This window comes from Saccopteryx leptura, chromosome 5 (assembly GCF_036850995.1).
Source record: "Saccopteryx leptura isolate mSacLep1 chromosome 5, mSacLep1_pri_phased_curated, whole genome shotgun sequence".
Taxonomy (NCBI): domain Eukaryota; kingdom Metazoa; phylum Chordata; class Mammalia; order Chiroptera; family Emballonuridae; genus Saccopteryx; species Saccopteryx leptura.
The window spans coordinates 167743904-167760962 of record NC_089507.1 but is presented as its reverse complement, the minus strand read 5'-3'; positions in this window follow the sequence as shown (position 1 = coordinate 167760962).

The following is a 17059-nucleotide window of genomic DNA, read 5'->3' as shown; positions in this document are numbered from 1 at the left end:
GTACCATGTACAGTGCAGTATATTTATGTCCTTTTCTCTTTCTGTGGCCTAGTTGTGTTTTTATGTTCTACAATAGATTATGATTTTACAACTGTGTTATGATAGGTAATTGAAAATCAGGTTACACCACTGTAGTAGGAATGGAACTGTGTAGTAACCTGAGGACCCCTTGTACCTTTAAAGGCAGGGATGGGCAAAAGTAGGTTTACAGTTGTGAGTATGTAAGTTTATTCTATTATTTACTTAATAATTGTATTATTTATTACAATTATTAACCTACTTTTTGCCCACCCTTGTATATTACACTTAATGAATTAGCCCTCTAAGATACAAATGAATCACAGCAAACATCAGTTAGGAAAATTCCCTAATATCAGAATTCAGGGTAAGATCAGAGACTGTGTTAGTATCGGAAATCCTATTTTTTCCCAGCAGGGCTAATGTGACAAATTCACATTGCTCAATTACACAAATGGTATATTCATCTAAAAATTACCAATATGTTCTCTATGTGTAAATTGTCACTGAACAGATTATTGTTTGATTCAGCAAATCTGCATGGAGACATTCTCTGAGAAGACATACTCATCAAGTGCCATTCTCCTTTTAATTAAATTTAAGTATTCCCTTGCCTTAAGGATACATTAGCAAAGTGGTTACTTCAATTACAGACTTGAACACTGATTTAATAAATTAAGGATGTGCCTGACATTTAATCCAACAGATAGCTAACCCTGAGCGCTGCAATATTTAAATCAAAAATCAAGTCAATAGGCCCTGGCTGGTTGGCTCAACGGTAGAGCATCGGCCTAGCATGCGGAGGACCCGGGTTCGATTCCCGGCCAGGGCACACAGGAGAAGCACCCATTTGCTTCTCCACCTCTCCACCGCGCCTTCCTCTCTGTCTCTCTCTTCCCCTCCCGCAGCCAAGGCTCCATTGGAGCAAAGATAGCCCGGGCGCTGGGGATGGCTCCTTGGCCTCTGCCCCAGGTGCTAGAGTGGCTCTGGTCGCAACATGGCAATGCCCAGGATGGGCAGAGCATCGCCCCCTGGTGGGCAGAGCATGGCCCCATGGTGGGCGTGCCGGGTGGATCCCGGTCGGGTGCATGCGGGAGTCTGTCTGACTGTCTCTCCCTGTTTCCAGCTTCAGAAAAATGCAAAAAAAAAAAAAAAAAATCAAGTCAAGTTTGATTTATGTATATACAAAAACAAATCAATTTGTTAGAATTGTTGTTCTTAGCTAGGCTAAGAACAGTTCTTAGGCTACTGTAAGACCAATATAGATAATCAACACAGCTTCATTTAACATACTTCAGCAACTATAACTTCCTGTTGAGGGAAATAAGCAAAGGCTCCCATGATGGAGTCAAATAGCTCTGTTCTTTGCACTCATCCAATGTATACCCTGTGCCACTCCAAAGCCATTTACTGTGACTTCGAGAAAGCATTTTTTCTTTGATCATAGTAGCAACTGATCAAACTGGAAAAAAACTTTCACTTATACAGGACCTAAAGGCTTGCACACATCTGGCGAACAAGGAAAAGGAGTGTTGCAACCTCGTTTTGGAATAAAATTTGCCTGTCCTGTGCTAATATATGTTTGGCTTTAAGTGATTTTTAGAAAATCACTTGTGTTGGCAAGGGCACAGCCTTTCCAAACAATGAGATTTTCTTTCCAGGTATAACTTGCATTTGGAAAAAATTTAAAAGTAGAAAGTACTGCTGTGAAATCTTCTCACAGGGCAGCAGGTCCTGGAATAATGGTTTCATTATAATGTTGATGAGATGTTGTAGGAACATTAAGTGAGGACTTACTGTATTTGTAATTTTGATTGGTCTTCCTTACAGTACCATTGAATTTTAGATACTACAGTTTGAATGTTATATTGAAAACTTTGGGTCTTGGGAAAAACTATCATTAAAATTGCAAACTAAGATTTGAGAATATATAAGGTTACCAACTTTTTCACAGTGAAAAGGAGGACAAAAATAAATTGAAGAAAACAATATCATAAATAAAAGAAACATTTTATTCATTGCAACAATAATACACTATAATATGATAATGCACAATAAAAACATTTGTAATATTTTATATTGTAAATATGCTTACATGCCAATTAATTTTTAATAACAATTGTAAGAAAAAAGTACTCATTTAGTAAAACTAAATATCAAACAAAACTACTAATTTGGAGTGATATTTGGGTGTATCATTTTCTAGTTAAAAAAGTCTGTTTTATGCAACTATTTAATCAAAATGCGTTATTAATAGATATGGTTCAAGGTTATATTCCTACTTTAAAACTTGAATTTTGGGAAAATACTTGTAAATAAAATTATATGTATTTGAAAATTATTAAATAGATAATGAATTAATAAAACATGAATTGTGCTTACTTGTCTAGGAGTGAATACTCACTTAGAAAGAAATAATCGCCCTGGCCGGTTGGCTCAGTGGTAGAGCGTCGGCCTGGCGTGCGGGGGACCTGGGTTCGATTCCCGGCCAGGGCACATAGGAGAAGTGCCCATTTGCTTCTCCACCCCCCCCCTTTCCTCTCTGTCTCTCTCTTCCCCTCCCGCAGCCAAGGCTCCATTGGAGCAAAGATGGCCCAGGCACTGGGGATGGCTCCTTGGCCTCTGCCCCAGGCGCTAGAGTGGCTCTGGTTGCAGCAGAGAAACGCCCTGGAGGGGCAGAGCATCGCCCCCTGGTGGGCAGAGCCTCGCCCCTGGTGGGTGTGCCGGGTGGATCCTGGTCGGGCGCATGCGGGAGTCTGTCTCTCCCCGTTTCCAGCTTCAGAAAAATACAAAAAAAAAAAAAAGAAAGAAAGAAATAATCATGAGTCTACAATGTTGTATGTGCTGTGTTGTATTTCAGTAAGAAGTACATAAAGCCATCTGCACGCTCTATCGCACACTCTCTCAAGGTCTCACGTGTGGAGTGCATGTGTCTCATAATCGCATCTCGGCCGCACTGTCCTGATCCTTGACAAATCATCCTGTCAAATACAAATATGTCACTTCACATGCAATGGATCGACTCTGAATCAATCAAATACGGACATTTACAGATTAGTCTTCCAATATCAAAAAGGAGGATGTGTAGGAGGACACTTTGCTAGGGAGGATAAAACTTACAAAAGAAGGACTGTGTTCCCTAAAGAACGATCGGTCACCTTAGAATATAGAACATAGAGGTTAATTAAATGGAGATTTAGCCTGACCTGTGATGGTGTAGTCATCAACCTGGAACACTGAGGTTACCAGTTCAAAGCCCTGATGTCCTTGGTCAAGGCACATATGTGAGTTAATGCTTCCTGCTCCTCCCCACTGTCTCTTTTTTTTCTCTCTAAAGTGAATAAATAAAAATTTTAAAAGTATATAAATAAATAAGTGGCAATTTATTTTTGAGAAGAGAAAAATGACTTTCAAGTCCTGAATTAGTGAATCAGGAAACACAGAAGCCTCCGAGTTCTGGGTCCCACATGTGGTTGGTAAAGATCATAAGGCTTCTTATTGTCCCAAAGCTTTTCTACATTGTTGCAATAATTGAAAAGAAGGTGCCTTTTTGTAGATTTAAATTTGCTTTCTAGTAGCTGTGAGAACTTGGGGGAGTTATGTTCCTCAGTTTCCCCTTTTGTAAAATGGGGATAATAATGCTCACTGCCTCCTACAAGGGTTATGAAGATTAAATAAGTTAATATTTGTTCTTGTAGAAAATTTGAAGTATAATCCTGTTACCCAGACATAGTCACTGCTAATATTTTGTTATATATTTCTTTTTCTTTTTTTAAAAAATAATTTTATTTTTTTAATGGGGCGACATCAATAAATCAGGATACATATATTCAAAGATAACAACTCCAGGTTATCTTGTCATTCAATTATGTTGCATACCCATCACCCAAAGTCAGATTGTCCTCTGTCACCTTCTATCTAGTTTTCTTTGTGCCCCTCCTCCTCTCCCTTCCCCTCTCCCTCTCCCCCCTCCCCCCATAACCACCACACTCTTATCAATGTCTCTTAGTTTCACTTTTATGTCCCACCTACGTATGGAATAATGCAGTTCCTGGTCTTTTCTGATTTACTTATTTCACTACGTATAATGTTATCAAGATCCCACCATTTTGCTGTAAATGATCTGATGTCATCATTTCTTATGGCTGAGTAGTATTCCATAGTGTATATGTGCCACATCTTCTTTATCCAGTCATCTATTGATGGGCTTTTTGGTTGTTTCCATGTCCTGGCCACTGTGAACAATGCTGCAATGAACATGGGGCTACATGTGTCTTTACGTATCAATGTTTCTGAGTTTTGGGGGTATATACCCAGTAGAGGGATTGCTGGGTCATAAGGTAGTTCTATTTTCAGTTTTTTGAGGAACCACCATACTTTCTTCCATAATGGTTGTACTACTGTCTCTCTCTCCCTTCCCCTCTCGCTTAAAAAAAAGAACGTTATGTACTGTGATGCCAACTATGTAAAACAGATATTTAGATGCATAGAGAAAATCATTAAGAAATATATAACACCAACACTGAGGTGTTATATAATCAACACTTAATGATTTTCTCTATGCATCTAAATATCTGTTTTACATAGTTGGCATCGCAGTACATAACTAATTCTTTTTTTTTAAGCGAGAGGGGAAGGGAGAGAGAGACAGAGACAGGAACATCGATCTGTTCCTGTATGTGTCCTGACCTGACCAGGACTGAACCAACAATCTCTGTGCTTTGAGATGCTGTTCTAGCCAGTCAAGCTATCTGGCCAGGGTCACATAACTAATTTTTCATCCCACATTTCAAAATGTAACATAAGTATTTTCCCACGATTAGAAAAACATCAAAAGAAGCACTTTTATTTATGGTTTAATTTTCCATTTTATGTTGTTCCACAACACTCCCCCAAAATATAATATTTATGAACACTGTGTTTGTTTTCTGAGTCTAAAATTTAAAATAATATAACTTATGATATAAAATATAAAAATAATATAAAATATAGTCTTTAAAAATGAGTATTTTAAAGGTTTCATCCAGGGCCACATTCCCTATACTACCTCTCCCCACTCTGCACCCCCCCACACAGATATGTTCCTAAAAGTTGAATTACTGGGATGCAGGCAATGAACAGCGCTATGAACTGAATTGTGTTCCACTCAAATTTATAAATTGAAGCGCTCACCCTCACTGTATCTGTGTCTGGAGATAGAGCTGTTAGGAGGTAATTAAGGTTAAATGAGTCCATAAGGGTGGGGTATAATTTCACAGGACTTTGGCCTTCTAAGAAAAGGAAGGGAGAGAAATCTCTCTGTCCACTATATCTGCACACAGAGATGGCAGCATTCTACCAGCGAGGAAGAGAGCTCTCAGGAGAAATCGACTAATGCTGGTACCTTGATCTTGGATTTTCCAGCCTCCAGAATTGTGAGAAATAAATTTCTGTTGTTTAAATTTCCTAGTTTATGGTATTTTGTTATAGCATCCTGAGCGGACTAATACAAACATTTTCAAAGTTATTGATGCATATTCATAAATTACTTTCCAGAATGGTGTTACTGATATACACCACTCCAGCATGTATGGAGCCCAATTGTTCGGAACCCTCACCAGCATATTTAAAACTTTTAAGATAAAGCTACTCAAATATCTATCTATCTATCTATCTATCTATCTATCTATCTATCATCTATCATCATCTATCTATCATCTATCTATCTATCTATCTATCTATCTATCTATCTATCTATCTATCTATCCATCACCTATCTATCTGCTTGACTACCTATTATCTCCTATCCTCTTAAAGTTTTTTAAAGCTCATTCTTTTAAAGTTCTATCTCATCAAATTAGACTTAGCTTCCATGACATTGCTTCATGGATATGCCACTATATTTTGAAATTCTCAGTGTCGGTATATTTCATAGAGATAAAAATATCCTCGGCCCTGGCCGGTTGGCTCAGTGGTAGAGTGTCGGCGTGCCGTGCGGAAGTCCCGGGTTCCGGCCAGGGCACACAGGAGAAGCGCCCATCTGCTTCTCCACCCCTCCCCCTCTCCTTCCTCTCTGTCTCTCTCTTCGCCTCCTGCAGCCAAGGCTCCATTGGAGCAAAGATGGCCCGGGCGCTTGGGATGGCTCCATGGCCTCTGCCTCTGCTGCTAGACTGACTCTGGTCACACCAGAGCGACGCCCCGGATGGGCAGAGCATCGCCCCCTGGTGGGCGTGCTGGGTGGATCCTGGTCGGGCGCATGCGGGAGTCTGTCTGACTGCCTCCCCGTTTCCAGCTTCAGAAAGATACAAAAAAAAAAAAAAAATCCTCTCAGGAATCCCAAAACAAAGCAAACAAACACATGTGAAAAACATTTAAGACTTCATATCGCTTCATTGTCTCAATCTTTATGTTTATAGGAAAGAAAAGCTAAGAACTAAGAATCTGAGGAGGTTTTAGTGCCATTTATGAATAGAATCAACACTCAAAGACCTATGGTACAGATTCTTTTCCATTTAAAGCCCTCACCTATTTTGCAAAAAAAGACGCCATTTTTATTAGAAAACAATAATACAGGAAAATTGCTATAGAAACAAAGTATACTCTCCCTCAGTAACTTTTCATCATGCTTTTAAATAAAGCCATACTAACAGAACACTCTTCCCCCAATATGCATGCTAAATTGTTGTGTCTGTGTACAATAATTTTCTCTCCTTCAGCTTGCAACAGAAATCAGTGACTGACTTAAAAGATAGAATGGAATTAAGAACTAAATTCCACTTCCCTGTCTACTTTTATACATTCTACTGTGCTCTGCAGAGTATGCAAATATTTATAGCATAAATTAATTTGCTATTAAACAGTAACAGAAATTTGACCATCATTGCCACTGACAATTATCTTGAGGACAAATTCGGTGTTGTGACTTTATGTCTGACTCACTTTTCCATTCTTGATCCATTCTTAACTCACCTGTTCCGTTCAGTATTACTTTACAGCACATCATGCACTGTTTTCCTAACTCTGCCCTGAGTTGACACCAAGTGGGTGGAAATGAAAATATCTTTCACATCAGTCTGTCTTGCCTCACAACATTCTCAAGCTGTTTTCCCTATTTCAGCATTTCAACAGCAGTTCCGTCCCCTCAAAGCTGATTGGGTTTCTATGGAAGAGGTGCCTGTGGAGTTGATAATCGAAGAAAGAGAAGAGTAATTTAACTTCACCTGTGCTGACCAAGTGACAGACAAGGACAATCCAATGTCAAACAAAGGCTATTTCAAAACCATCTTAACGGATGTTTGTTTTATAGAAAACTCAGCCAGAAATGCCCTTAGCCCAGCAAAATTGTTCTTATGGGCTCTGAGTTTGCATCCTGAGGTTATTTTTATAGCATCTATGTTGGTTTTCAGTGGCCATAAATAGAGGGAAATACCAGCAAACCACTGAGTTGTGGAATTGGAGTGATAATTTGAACAGAGTGATGAGTGGGTAGGGTATAGAATAAAAACACCAGTTCTTCATATAGAAAAATGTTCTATTTCAGAAAAACAAAACTTCTGTGGATCTAAAAAAAAGTCATTTCAGTGTTCCTTGTTTTGATCAATTTAGCAGTGCAGGTATAGCAATTCTTATTTCTCAAATGTCTAATGCTCTATAAATTGAACAAAAAATATGTAATTAGTTGTGTATAATTGACTTGGAATGAAACTAGGTTCAGATTTCCTTCTTCCTCTGTGCCTATTGTAGTGTGGGAAAATGCCTTTTTTAAAAAAAATAGAAAAATGATTTCTCCTTATATTTTTATATTCCATATATATATATGTGTGTGTGTGTGTGTGTGTGTAAAATAGACAAATAATGTTTCCCTATATCAGGAACTAATACAATGAAATTCATGCTGGGAAATAATAGTCACACAGTTTCAGTGGAGACTTTTAGAAAAGATGTGTGTCGAATTCAAAGAACATTTGATTCCTCTGAAAAATCAGATAGTGGTTCTCCTCCTTCTGTTGACAGGTATACTTCTGATAGAAGGGTAACTAAGGCAAGCTACAGCAATTACACATCACTCCACACCAGCTAGGAGCTGGAGAATTAGTGTACTGGGATTCCCTTTCCCTCAGAAAAGGAAACTTTGTCTAATAATATATGAGCATGCCATAAAATAGTACCTCACAGCTTTATCAAGACCGATCAAAACAATATGTGCCTTAGACAAATTAGAAGCTATCAAGCCCTTAACTAAAAGACGAGTAACAACCATCTTGTGGAATTACTCTGTGCCAGGATCTATGCTACATGTGTCACTTACATCATTTCATTCTCATAACAACATGATGAAATAATTACTATTATTATTTCCGTTTAACAGACGAAGAAGCTGAGACTAAGAGATGATGATTTATTTCCCCAAGGTCAATCAGCCAGTAGGTGTTAGAACTGTGATTTGAATCTATATTTTGAAAGCTATTTAATTGCCCCTGATCCTACACACAGTCCACTGGCTATAGACAGTACTCTTGTAATGGAGGAGTTGAAATATAATGTTTCTGTGATGCCCATATTATTAACAGTTATGATATTTTATATACAAACTAGATACAAATAAAATTTTAACATTCTCTATAAAGGAACACAAGGTATAAATTTGATATTTTGAAGTGAAAACATGCTTAAAGTTTTCATCAGGACTGATTTTTTAACTGGAAAGTAGTCTTCGTTTCCCTAATGTAGCTGTGAATGTAAAAGCCAGGGTCTCTTGTTGCCTTTGAACTGTTTTACAATTCTGTAAATTGTAGAAAAGTTAGGATAATGCTGATGGTTCTCATCTTTAAAAATGCAAAAGAATTTTGTCCAAAGGGGAACAAATGATCAATATCCCCATGGGTATCAACCAATTTTATATCCATGAGTAAATTTACTTCAGCATTCATGATTGTGTATCTGTGTGCCTTGAGTTCTCTTTTTAACCGGTTGTAACATCTTACTGATCCCACCATTATTTAATAATGAATTAAATAAAATCTTTGACATCTGTCCATTGTGTATTTGTATATGGCTCATGAGTGCACCATTACATTTTTTTCCCTTTAACACTTCCTTTATTTCTTTCTTCCATTTGAGTATCTAATATAGGGGCCAAATCCAGCCCAAATTCTGTTTTTGGCCCCGCTAGCTAAGAGTGACGTTTGCAATTTTAGTGATTAAAAAAAAAATTTTGTGGCATGTATAAAAATTGTACAAAACTTAAATGTAGTGTCTACAAATACAGTCTGATTAGAACAGCCATGCCAATTCACGTATCTGTTGTCTCTGGTGGCCTTCCTGCTACAACAGCAGAGTTGAGTAGTCCCTACTGAGACCAGGTTTAACGTTCCTGCCCTTTTTCTTCCTCCCTACTCATCTATATATTTTTGACTCTTTCCTAGATCTGCCCCCTCACCAGACTCACCCTAACTGAAAGCATTCTGAAGTTACCTTAGCTCTCTGAACTCAGCAAAACACTTGAGAATCCCACCAGGACTGGAGGTGTGGGTGGGGCTACCAGCAACAGCTGCTGTCTGGTTTTGTTCCTGGTGCTGTTTCCTCTCCCAAAGAACTATCTCTGGTTCACTCATCTCTGCCGGCCAACCCCTAGCTGTTTACATTTTGCCTCCTCCCTAATCCAGCTCTGTAGTACTATAAAAAATCCCATTCGATTATTAGTAGTATATTTTAAATCCCATCAATGAAAAATTACACAAATTTGTGTTCTCTCTTGTTATGTAAGTACAGTATCTACAGAATAGAATTTGCCACCTTTTGAGTGAGAACTAGCCCTTCTATCAACTCATAGTCATCAATTGACCCACCAAGTTTCTTAACTATTTCACTATCTCTAAGATCTATGTTAGTCACTGTGTCTGGACCAGTCACTTTCATCATTACTGTAAATGCACATCATTGTGTAAATGCACAAATCATTCTGCATTTATACTCATTAGAAAAAGCAGACTTAAATAGTGGGAGGCAACCTTGGAGTTCAATGAGGTGGTTGCACTATTTAACAATGTTTCTCTGTCACTCAGTTCCACAGGTCCAGACATGTCAGTCAAGATTTCAGTACCCTTTCCCAAAGCCTTCTGGAATGCCTTGGAAATGATGGTTAGATGAAATCCTTTCTGAAGAAGCTTGATACAGTAATCTAACGGAGAGCCAGCAATGATGGCCACTGGTGTGGTACAATCTCCCGCTTCTATATCTTGTGCCTTAGACAATTTCACCAGCATTTTGGCTTGCTGGATGAAACATGGGCATTTGTTTCAGAATGGTAGCACCATCGTTTGTAATGGTCACTTCACCTTTCCTATCTTGAATCATTTCATCCATTCCTTGTGGTCCAAGGCTTGTCTTAATAGCATCAGCAAGAGCTTTGGCCACGGAGACGTTGCTGAAGTGGATATGGGCCACCTTATCGTGGTCTTCGTAGGCGCTTCTGCAGCCTTGGAGGGTGTCTCGCTCCTGGGCACCATGTTCCTGTTCTCAGGCAGCGGAGCTGGGCTGGGTCTGCATGGGCTGCATGGGCTCTGGAAGAATGTGTGCACTTGGATTCTGGCTTGCTGTGGCTAAAAATACTGCCCAAGGCTTTCACGAACATTTGGTTCTCTTCAGTTTTAACTTGAAGTATCCAGATAATTGATTTCTTTCTCTTTCTTTTTTTCTTCTTGTGTGTGTGTGTGTGTGTGTGTGTGTGTGTGTGTGTGTGTGTGTGTGTGTCAGAGAGAGAGACACACAGACAGACAGGAAGGGGAGAGATAAAAAGCATCAATTTGTTGTTGCAGCACCTGAATTGTTTATTGATTGCTTTCTCATATGTGCCTTGACTGGAAAGGAGTGGGGAGTATGTGCTCTAGCTGAGCCAATTGCTCAAGCCAGCGACTTTGGGCTCAAGCTAGCAACCTTGGACTTCAAGCCAGTAACCTTTGGGCTCAAGCCAGCGGCCATGGGTCATGTCTGTGACCCCACGCTCAAGCCAGAAGCCTTGGGGTTTCCAAATTGGGTCCTCAGCATCCCAGGCCTGTGCGCTATCCACTGTGTTACTGCCTGATCAGGCTGATACTGGTTTCCTTTTAAAAACTTATCCTGTTGAGGACTCATATTATCCCATGGGCTGTATTTTTCTTTGTTTCTGAGCAATTCTCTGTCATTTTCTCTTTGAATAGTGCCTCCCTTTGTTATCTCTTTTTCTCTCTTTGAAACTCCTACTACATGTGTGTTGGATCTTCTTATTCTGTCTTCCATATTGCTTAATTTTGCTTTTCTATTTTCCATTTTCAAAAAATCTTCTGTTTGTGGGTAATTACCTCAGATTTATTTTTTGGTTTAATAATCATCTCTTCTGGTGTTTCTAGCCTATCTGTTTAACCCATCTGTTGAGGGTTTGTTTTTAATTTTTTCTAATAGAATATAAGCTCTACGACAATAGAGAATTTATATGTCTTCACTATTTTATCTCCACCACCTAAAATAGTGCTAGAACTTTGTGGACGTTCAATAAATACTGTACATGTTTAAAAAATTAATGAATCAGCCTGACCAGGCAGTGTCGCAGTGAATAGAGCATTAGACTGGGACACAGAAGACCCAGGTTCAAAACCCCAAGGTCACCGGTTTGAGCATGGGCTCATCCGGCTTGCGTGTGGGCTCACCAGCTTGAGCGCAGGGCTGCTGGCTTGAGTGTGGGATCGTAGACATGACCCCCTGACTGCTGGCTTAAGCCCAAAGGTTGCTGGCTTGAGCAAGGGGTCACTTACTCTGCTGTAGCCCCCCCCCCCCATTAAGGCACAAATGACAAAGCAATCAATGAACAACTAAGGTGCTGCAACAAAGAATTGATGCTTCTCATCTCTCTCCCTTCCTGTCTGTCCCCATCTGTCCCTCTCTCTGTCTCTGTCTCTGTCTCTGACACACACACACACACACACACAATAAAGTTCTATTCTTTTTAAAAGATTTCTATTTTTTTAAATCTAATCTTGTTCTTTTATTTTATATCTTTAACCATTTTATTTTTGCAGTCATTTCAGGTTGTTTTATTAACTGAAGTACTGGGTACAAATATTTTTCAATTTAATAGATCTGCTATCTCTTCCTTGTGGTGGATTGTTCCCTTACCTGGTATGCAAATTTTAGAGTTCATCTTCAGTGAAGGTTGTCTATTCTGTGGGGATTGTTTGTACCCTAAGTTGTGCAAGTGTCCTTTTTGGGGATTTTTGTATTTGGTTCTCTAGGGGCTGAGCAGTTTTCTCTGTTTCTAAGCTTGGTATTCTGTTTCCAAGTGATCATGTAAATTTGGATTTCCATAAACTGGACTTTCAATTTTCATGTGAACCGTTGCCCTCCACACCTACCCAACCTAGACTACTGGGTAGAAGATAAGATTGGCAACTTCATTAGCCTTCTATAAGTGAAAGCTCTTTAGAGTTCTAATTTATACAGGAATTTCAGTTTCAGCTCCTCTAAGGCCACAAGTGTTGGTCCTACATGGGGTTAAAACCTCAATTCCTGGCCCTTACTGTTACCAGCCAGGAATCAGGCGCAGAATGGGTCTGCCTCAGGTTGGCCTAACATGTGTGGGTTCTTGACTTCCTGCAGGAAAGCTTTCAAAAAACAAGTCCAGGTGATTTTGAGAGTATGTTTATTAAAGCTGGGGACAGTGAAACAAAAAAAGGACTAGGATAGAAGAAGCCAGAGGAGAGAGACTAGGCAGGGCTGCTGGCAGCTCACTGGAGAGTCAGTGGAAAGAGGACCTTGGCGACAGGTTCAGGAACTTAGCCCAGGATGCTGCCACTGCCCATTTCTCCTCTGATTGCAAGTCTCCTAGGGACCCTTAGACTTTAAGAGATGTCGCCTGTGGGAAAGGAAAAGGAGGGAGGGAAAGGTGTGCTCTCGGCAAGGAGAGAGGCTCTGGGATCTTTGTTTTGAGGCTTTGTAAAGGCTGGGAGTTTAAGGGAGGATTTAGGGGAGAGTCTGAATAGAATATTCATCAGCTTTTCCAGGTGTGCCCTTGTAGGGCTGTGGTCTCTACTGATTGGTCAGCACCAGGGCAGGGTGTCATTAGTCATTGCAGCTGGTCCTGGCCTCACTGGCCTGGTTTTGCTGCTTTTGCAGGCCTCGGGCTAAAATACAACTGAGGCCCAAATGTTATCTCTGGGAAGGAAAGGTCAGGGGATCCAAACTGCATGACCGGGAATATGAAAAGTTAGGTCTAAAGCTCATGACCAGCGATAGGCCAGGGGAGAAATGGCCACCCTGGGGGAGGGGTGTCCAGCATCAGTTTTGCGCATTGCTTGGCACTGGGACTTTCTATTTGGTCACTCGTATCTGGCTGTAAATTGCTCAGCCAGTTTGTTCAGCTATCTCTCAGTTTCACCATTCCACTTGTCAAGGAATTTTCCTAGCTCCTTACTATCCTGCCTCACTACTACTGTGACTGTGAATCTCTTCTTCATATCTTGTATCTGAAGCTTTGCTTTCTCAATTTTGAGCTCAGATTTAAACTTTAAAATAAGTATACTCTATCATAACTATAAATTTGGAGGAGGTGGGAGTCTCATGCCATAACTTATTTGTAAGGTCGGTGGATAATGGGGGATGGTCATGTGGGGAACTCAGACCCGTGAACTTTGGCTAGGACCGCCTACAGCCAAGCGTGCCAAAGGAGGCTTCGCAGGAACCCTTTGGAAAAAAGCTACCATCTGCCAGCCAGTGAGATTTCACCACGTCATGTTAGCTCCACTTCCCTAGAGGGACCCCTTTAAATATCTCCCACGCGGTTTAATCTGTGCAACTTCCCTGGCCTCCATCTTACCTCGGGGCCAGGGAACCTTTCCGGGCAGGATGTGCGCTCTGTACTCAATAAAGCCTTTTACTATTCCACAATTCGTGGCTCTGGCTGTTCCTTCCTTCTCGGCGGCAAAAAATACCTTACATTATTTCTACGTAGAAAGATAATTTTGGTTCCACAGGTTTTGCTATTTTATTTTATCCAAATTATCCAAGAGCCAATCACTAAAAATCATCATCTCGTTTTTGATTCTTTGGGTTCTGGCAATGTTCTTATGGATGTTAACATTCAAATCAGTTTAATAAATAATACTGTGCTAAATATTTTAGGAAATAGATGACTAAGATAGTCTCTGCACTCCAGAGGCAAATATTATTTAGGACAGAGATTAAGAAATGTTCATGTACAGTGTGTCTGTAAAGTCATGGTGCACTTTTGACCGGTCACAGGAAAGCAACAAAAGATGATAGAAATGTGAAATCTGCACCAAATAAAAGGAAAACTCTCCCAGTTTCATACCTATTCATTGCAGTTCAATATGGGCTTACACACAGATTTTCTAGGGCTCCTTAGGTAGCTATCCTGTATAGCCTCTACACACTCATCACTGACTAATGGCCTACCAGAACGAGGTTTCTCCACCAAACTGCTGGTTTCCTTCAACTGCTTATCCCACCGAGTAATGTTATTTCTATGTGGTGATGCTTCATTATAAATGTGCAGATATTCATGTTGCACTTTGGTCACGGATTCGAATTTAGCGAGCCACAGAACACACTGAACTTTCCTCTGTACCGTCCACATCTCGACTGGCATGGCTGTGGGCTGCACCGCTGTATACACGGTGTTACATCATCATCTGCACATATGCACATGCTGCCACAACATCCTACAGAAACTGGGAGGGTTTTCCTTTTATTTGGTGCAGATTTCACATTTCTATCATTTTTTGTTGCTTTCTTGTGACCAATCAAAAGTGCATCATGACTTTATGGACACACTGTATAATCATAAGACAGTGTCGGGCAGATAAAATATATTATGCTCACTTTGTTAAAGATGGCGCTGCCCACATGGAAGCTGGTCACCCAGGTGATATTAATGTGTGTTGGGGGCGGGCTGTGGGCAGGCAGGATCCTTGTAGCCTGGGTTTTGGTTTTAGGACTAAGCCTTTCCCACTCTTTTTTGATGTGGGGTGGTGCAATCCCATCATGCCTCAGATAAGTGACTTTGTATTAGAGACTTCCCTATTTTGTATATTGGGCTAAAGGTTTTGATTTCTGCACTATAAAGTACAGAAAGTGGGGCAGACTGGGAGCTTGCTCTCTCGGTTCCTGAGATTAGCATTAGAGAGGAGAGCAGAGAAGGCCTTGTGGAGGAGGCCAGGAGAAGCATCCAAGATGGTGGAGTGCTGAGTGAGAAGCCAGTTTGTGCAGAGTTTGTGCAGGGAGAAGGAAGGAGATGGGGAACAGAGCTGAATAAGTCTGGTAAGCTAGAAACCTTTGATTCTAGGAAACTCGGATAAGTCAGTAGCTTTGTGAGCACTGAATGAGTGGGTTTTGGAGCCCAACGTGTGTTTTTACTTGTCCACTGGGTGAAAGCTAGGATTAAAGATGATGGCCTGCCAGTTCTTGGCTCCATTGTTTCATTACTGTCTGTTTGAATCCAATGTGAACCTGCACGGGCCAGGCAGCTGTGATGGTGGCAGTGCCTACACAGACAGAAAGTCTTTAAGTGCTACATGGATGCATATAGGCTTAGAATAATATATGCTATATTTATTATTAAGTAAAATACTAAGCTTCGGATAAGAACAAAAAGGGAATATAAATAAGGCACCTTCTTGTGGTAGTGATAGAAAAAACACCATGGAAACTGTAAGTTGAAATGTGTCTTGAAGAATGAGTGAGATTTCTAAAAGTAATGTAGAGGGGTAAGTTTTAGAAAAGAAGGAGTGGACCCTGGCCAGTTGGCTCAGTGGTAGAGCATCGGCCTGGCATGTGGATGTCCTGGTTCAATTCCCAGTCAGGGCACACAGGAGAAGAGACCATGTGCTTCTCACCCTCTCACCCTCACACTTCTCTCTCTCTCTCTCTCTCTTTCTCTCTCTCTCTTCCCCATTCTGCATCCATGGCTCAATTGGTTCGAGTGCATCACCCCCAGCACTGAGGATGGCTCCATGGAGCCTCTGCCTCAGGTGCTAAGGATAGCTCGGTTGCGAGCATGGCCCCAGATGGGCAAAGCATCTGCCCCAGATAGCGGTTGCTCGATGGATCCCGGTTGGGGCCCATGCGGGAGTCTGTCTCTCTATTGCCCCTCCTCTCACTTGGAAAAGAAGAAAAAATTAATAAAAGGAAATAAAAGAAAACTGAAAAAAAGAAGAGGGAGTGATTTTTCCAAGTTGAGGGAAAATCATAAGCTTAAATAAGAAGATGGGAGGGTAGAGGGCATAAATAGAGAACAAATAATCCAATTTACCAGGTTGAGGTGTTAGAACGACAGGATTATTAGAATGTAAAAATAAATGAAAATAAAGCATGGGTGGGGATGAGGAAGCACAAGATGGACAAGCATGTAAAGGTGATTTAATTTTAAATTTCTTACTGTCTTATATATCCAAAGAAAGGAAAATGCTGGGTTTATTTGTTAAAGTTAAATGCAAGAAACAGGATCACATAAATTCTAGTTAAATGCAAGAAGCAGGATCACGTAAATTCTAGTTCAGAGATCTTCTACTTCTCAATGTCCTGATCCTGATTGGTTAGTTTCACTGATTTCCAGGAAGATAAATGAGATCACCATTTTTTGTCTTTCAGGTTTGCAAGTGCCATCTAGTGGGAAAAGAAGGCTATCACCAGAATGATATTCTCTATACCAGGGGTAGTCAACCTTTCTATTCCTACCGCCCACTGTTGTATCTCTGTTAGTAGTAAAATTTTCTAACTGCCCACCGGTTCCACAGTAATGGTGATTTATAAAGTAGGGAAGTAACTTTACTTTATAAAATTTATAAAGCAAGTTATAGCAAGTTAAAGCATATAATAATAATTACTTACCAATTACTTTATGTCAGATTTTCGCTAAGTTTGGCAGAATAAACCTTTATAAAACAACTTACTATAGTTAAATCTAACTTTTTATTTATACTTTGGTTGCTCCACTACCACCCACCATGAAAGTTGGAACGCCCACTAGTGGGTGGTAGGGACCAGGTTGACTGACTACCACTGCTCTATACAG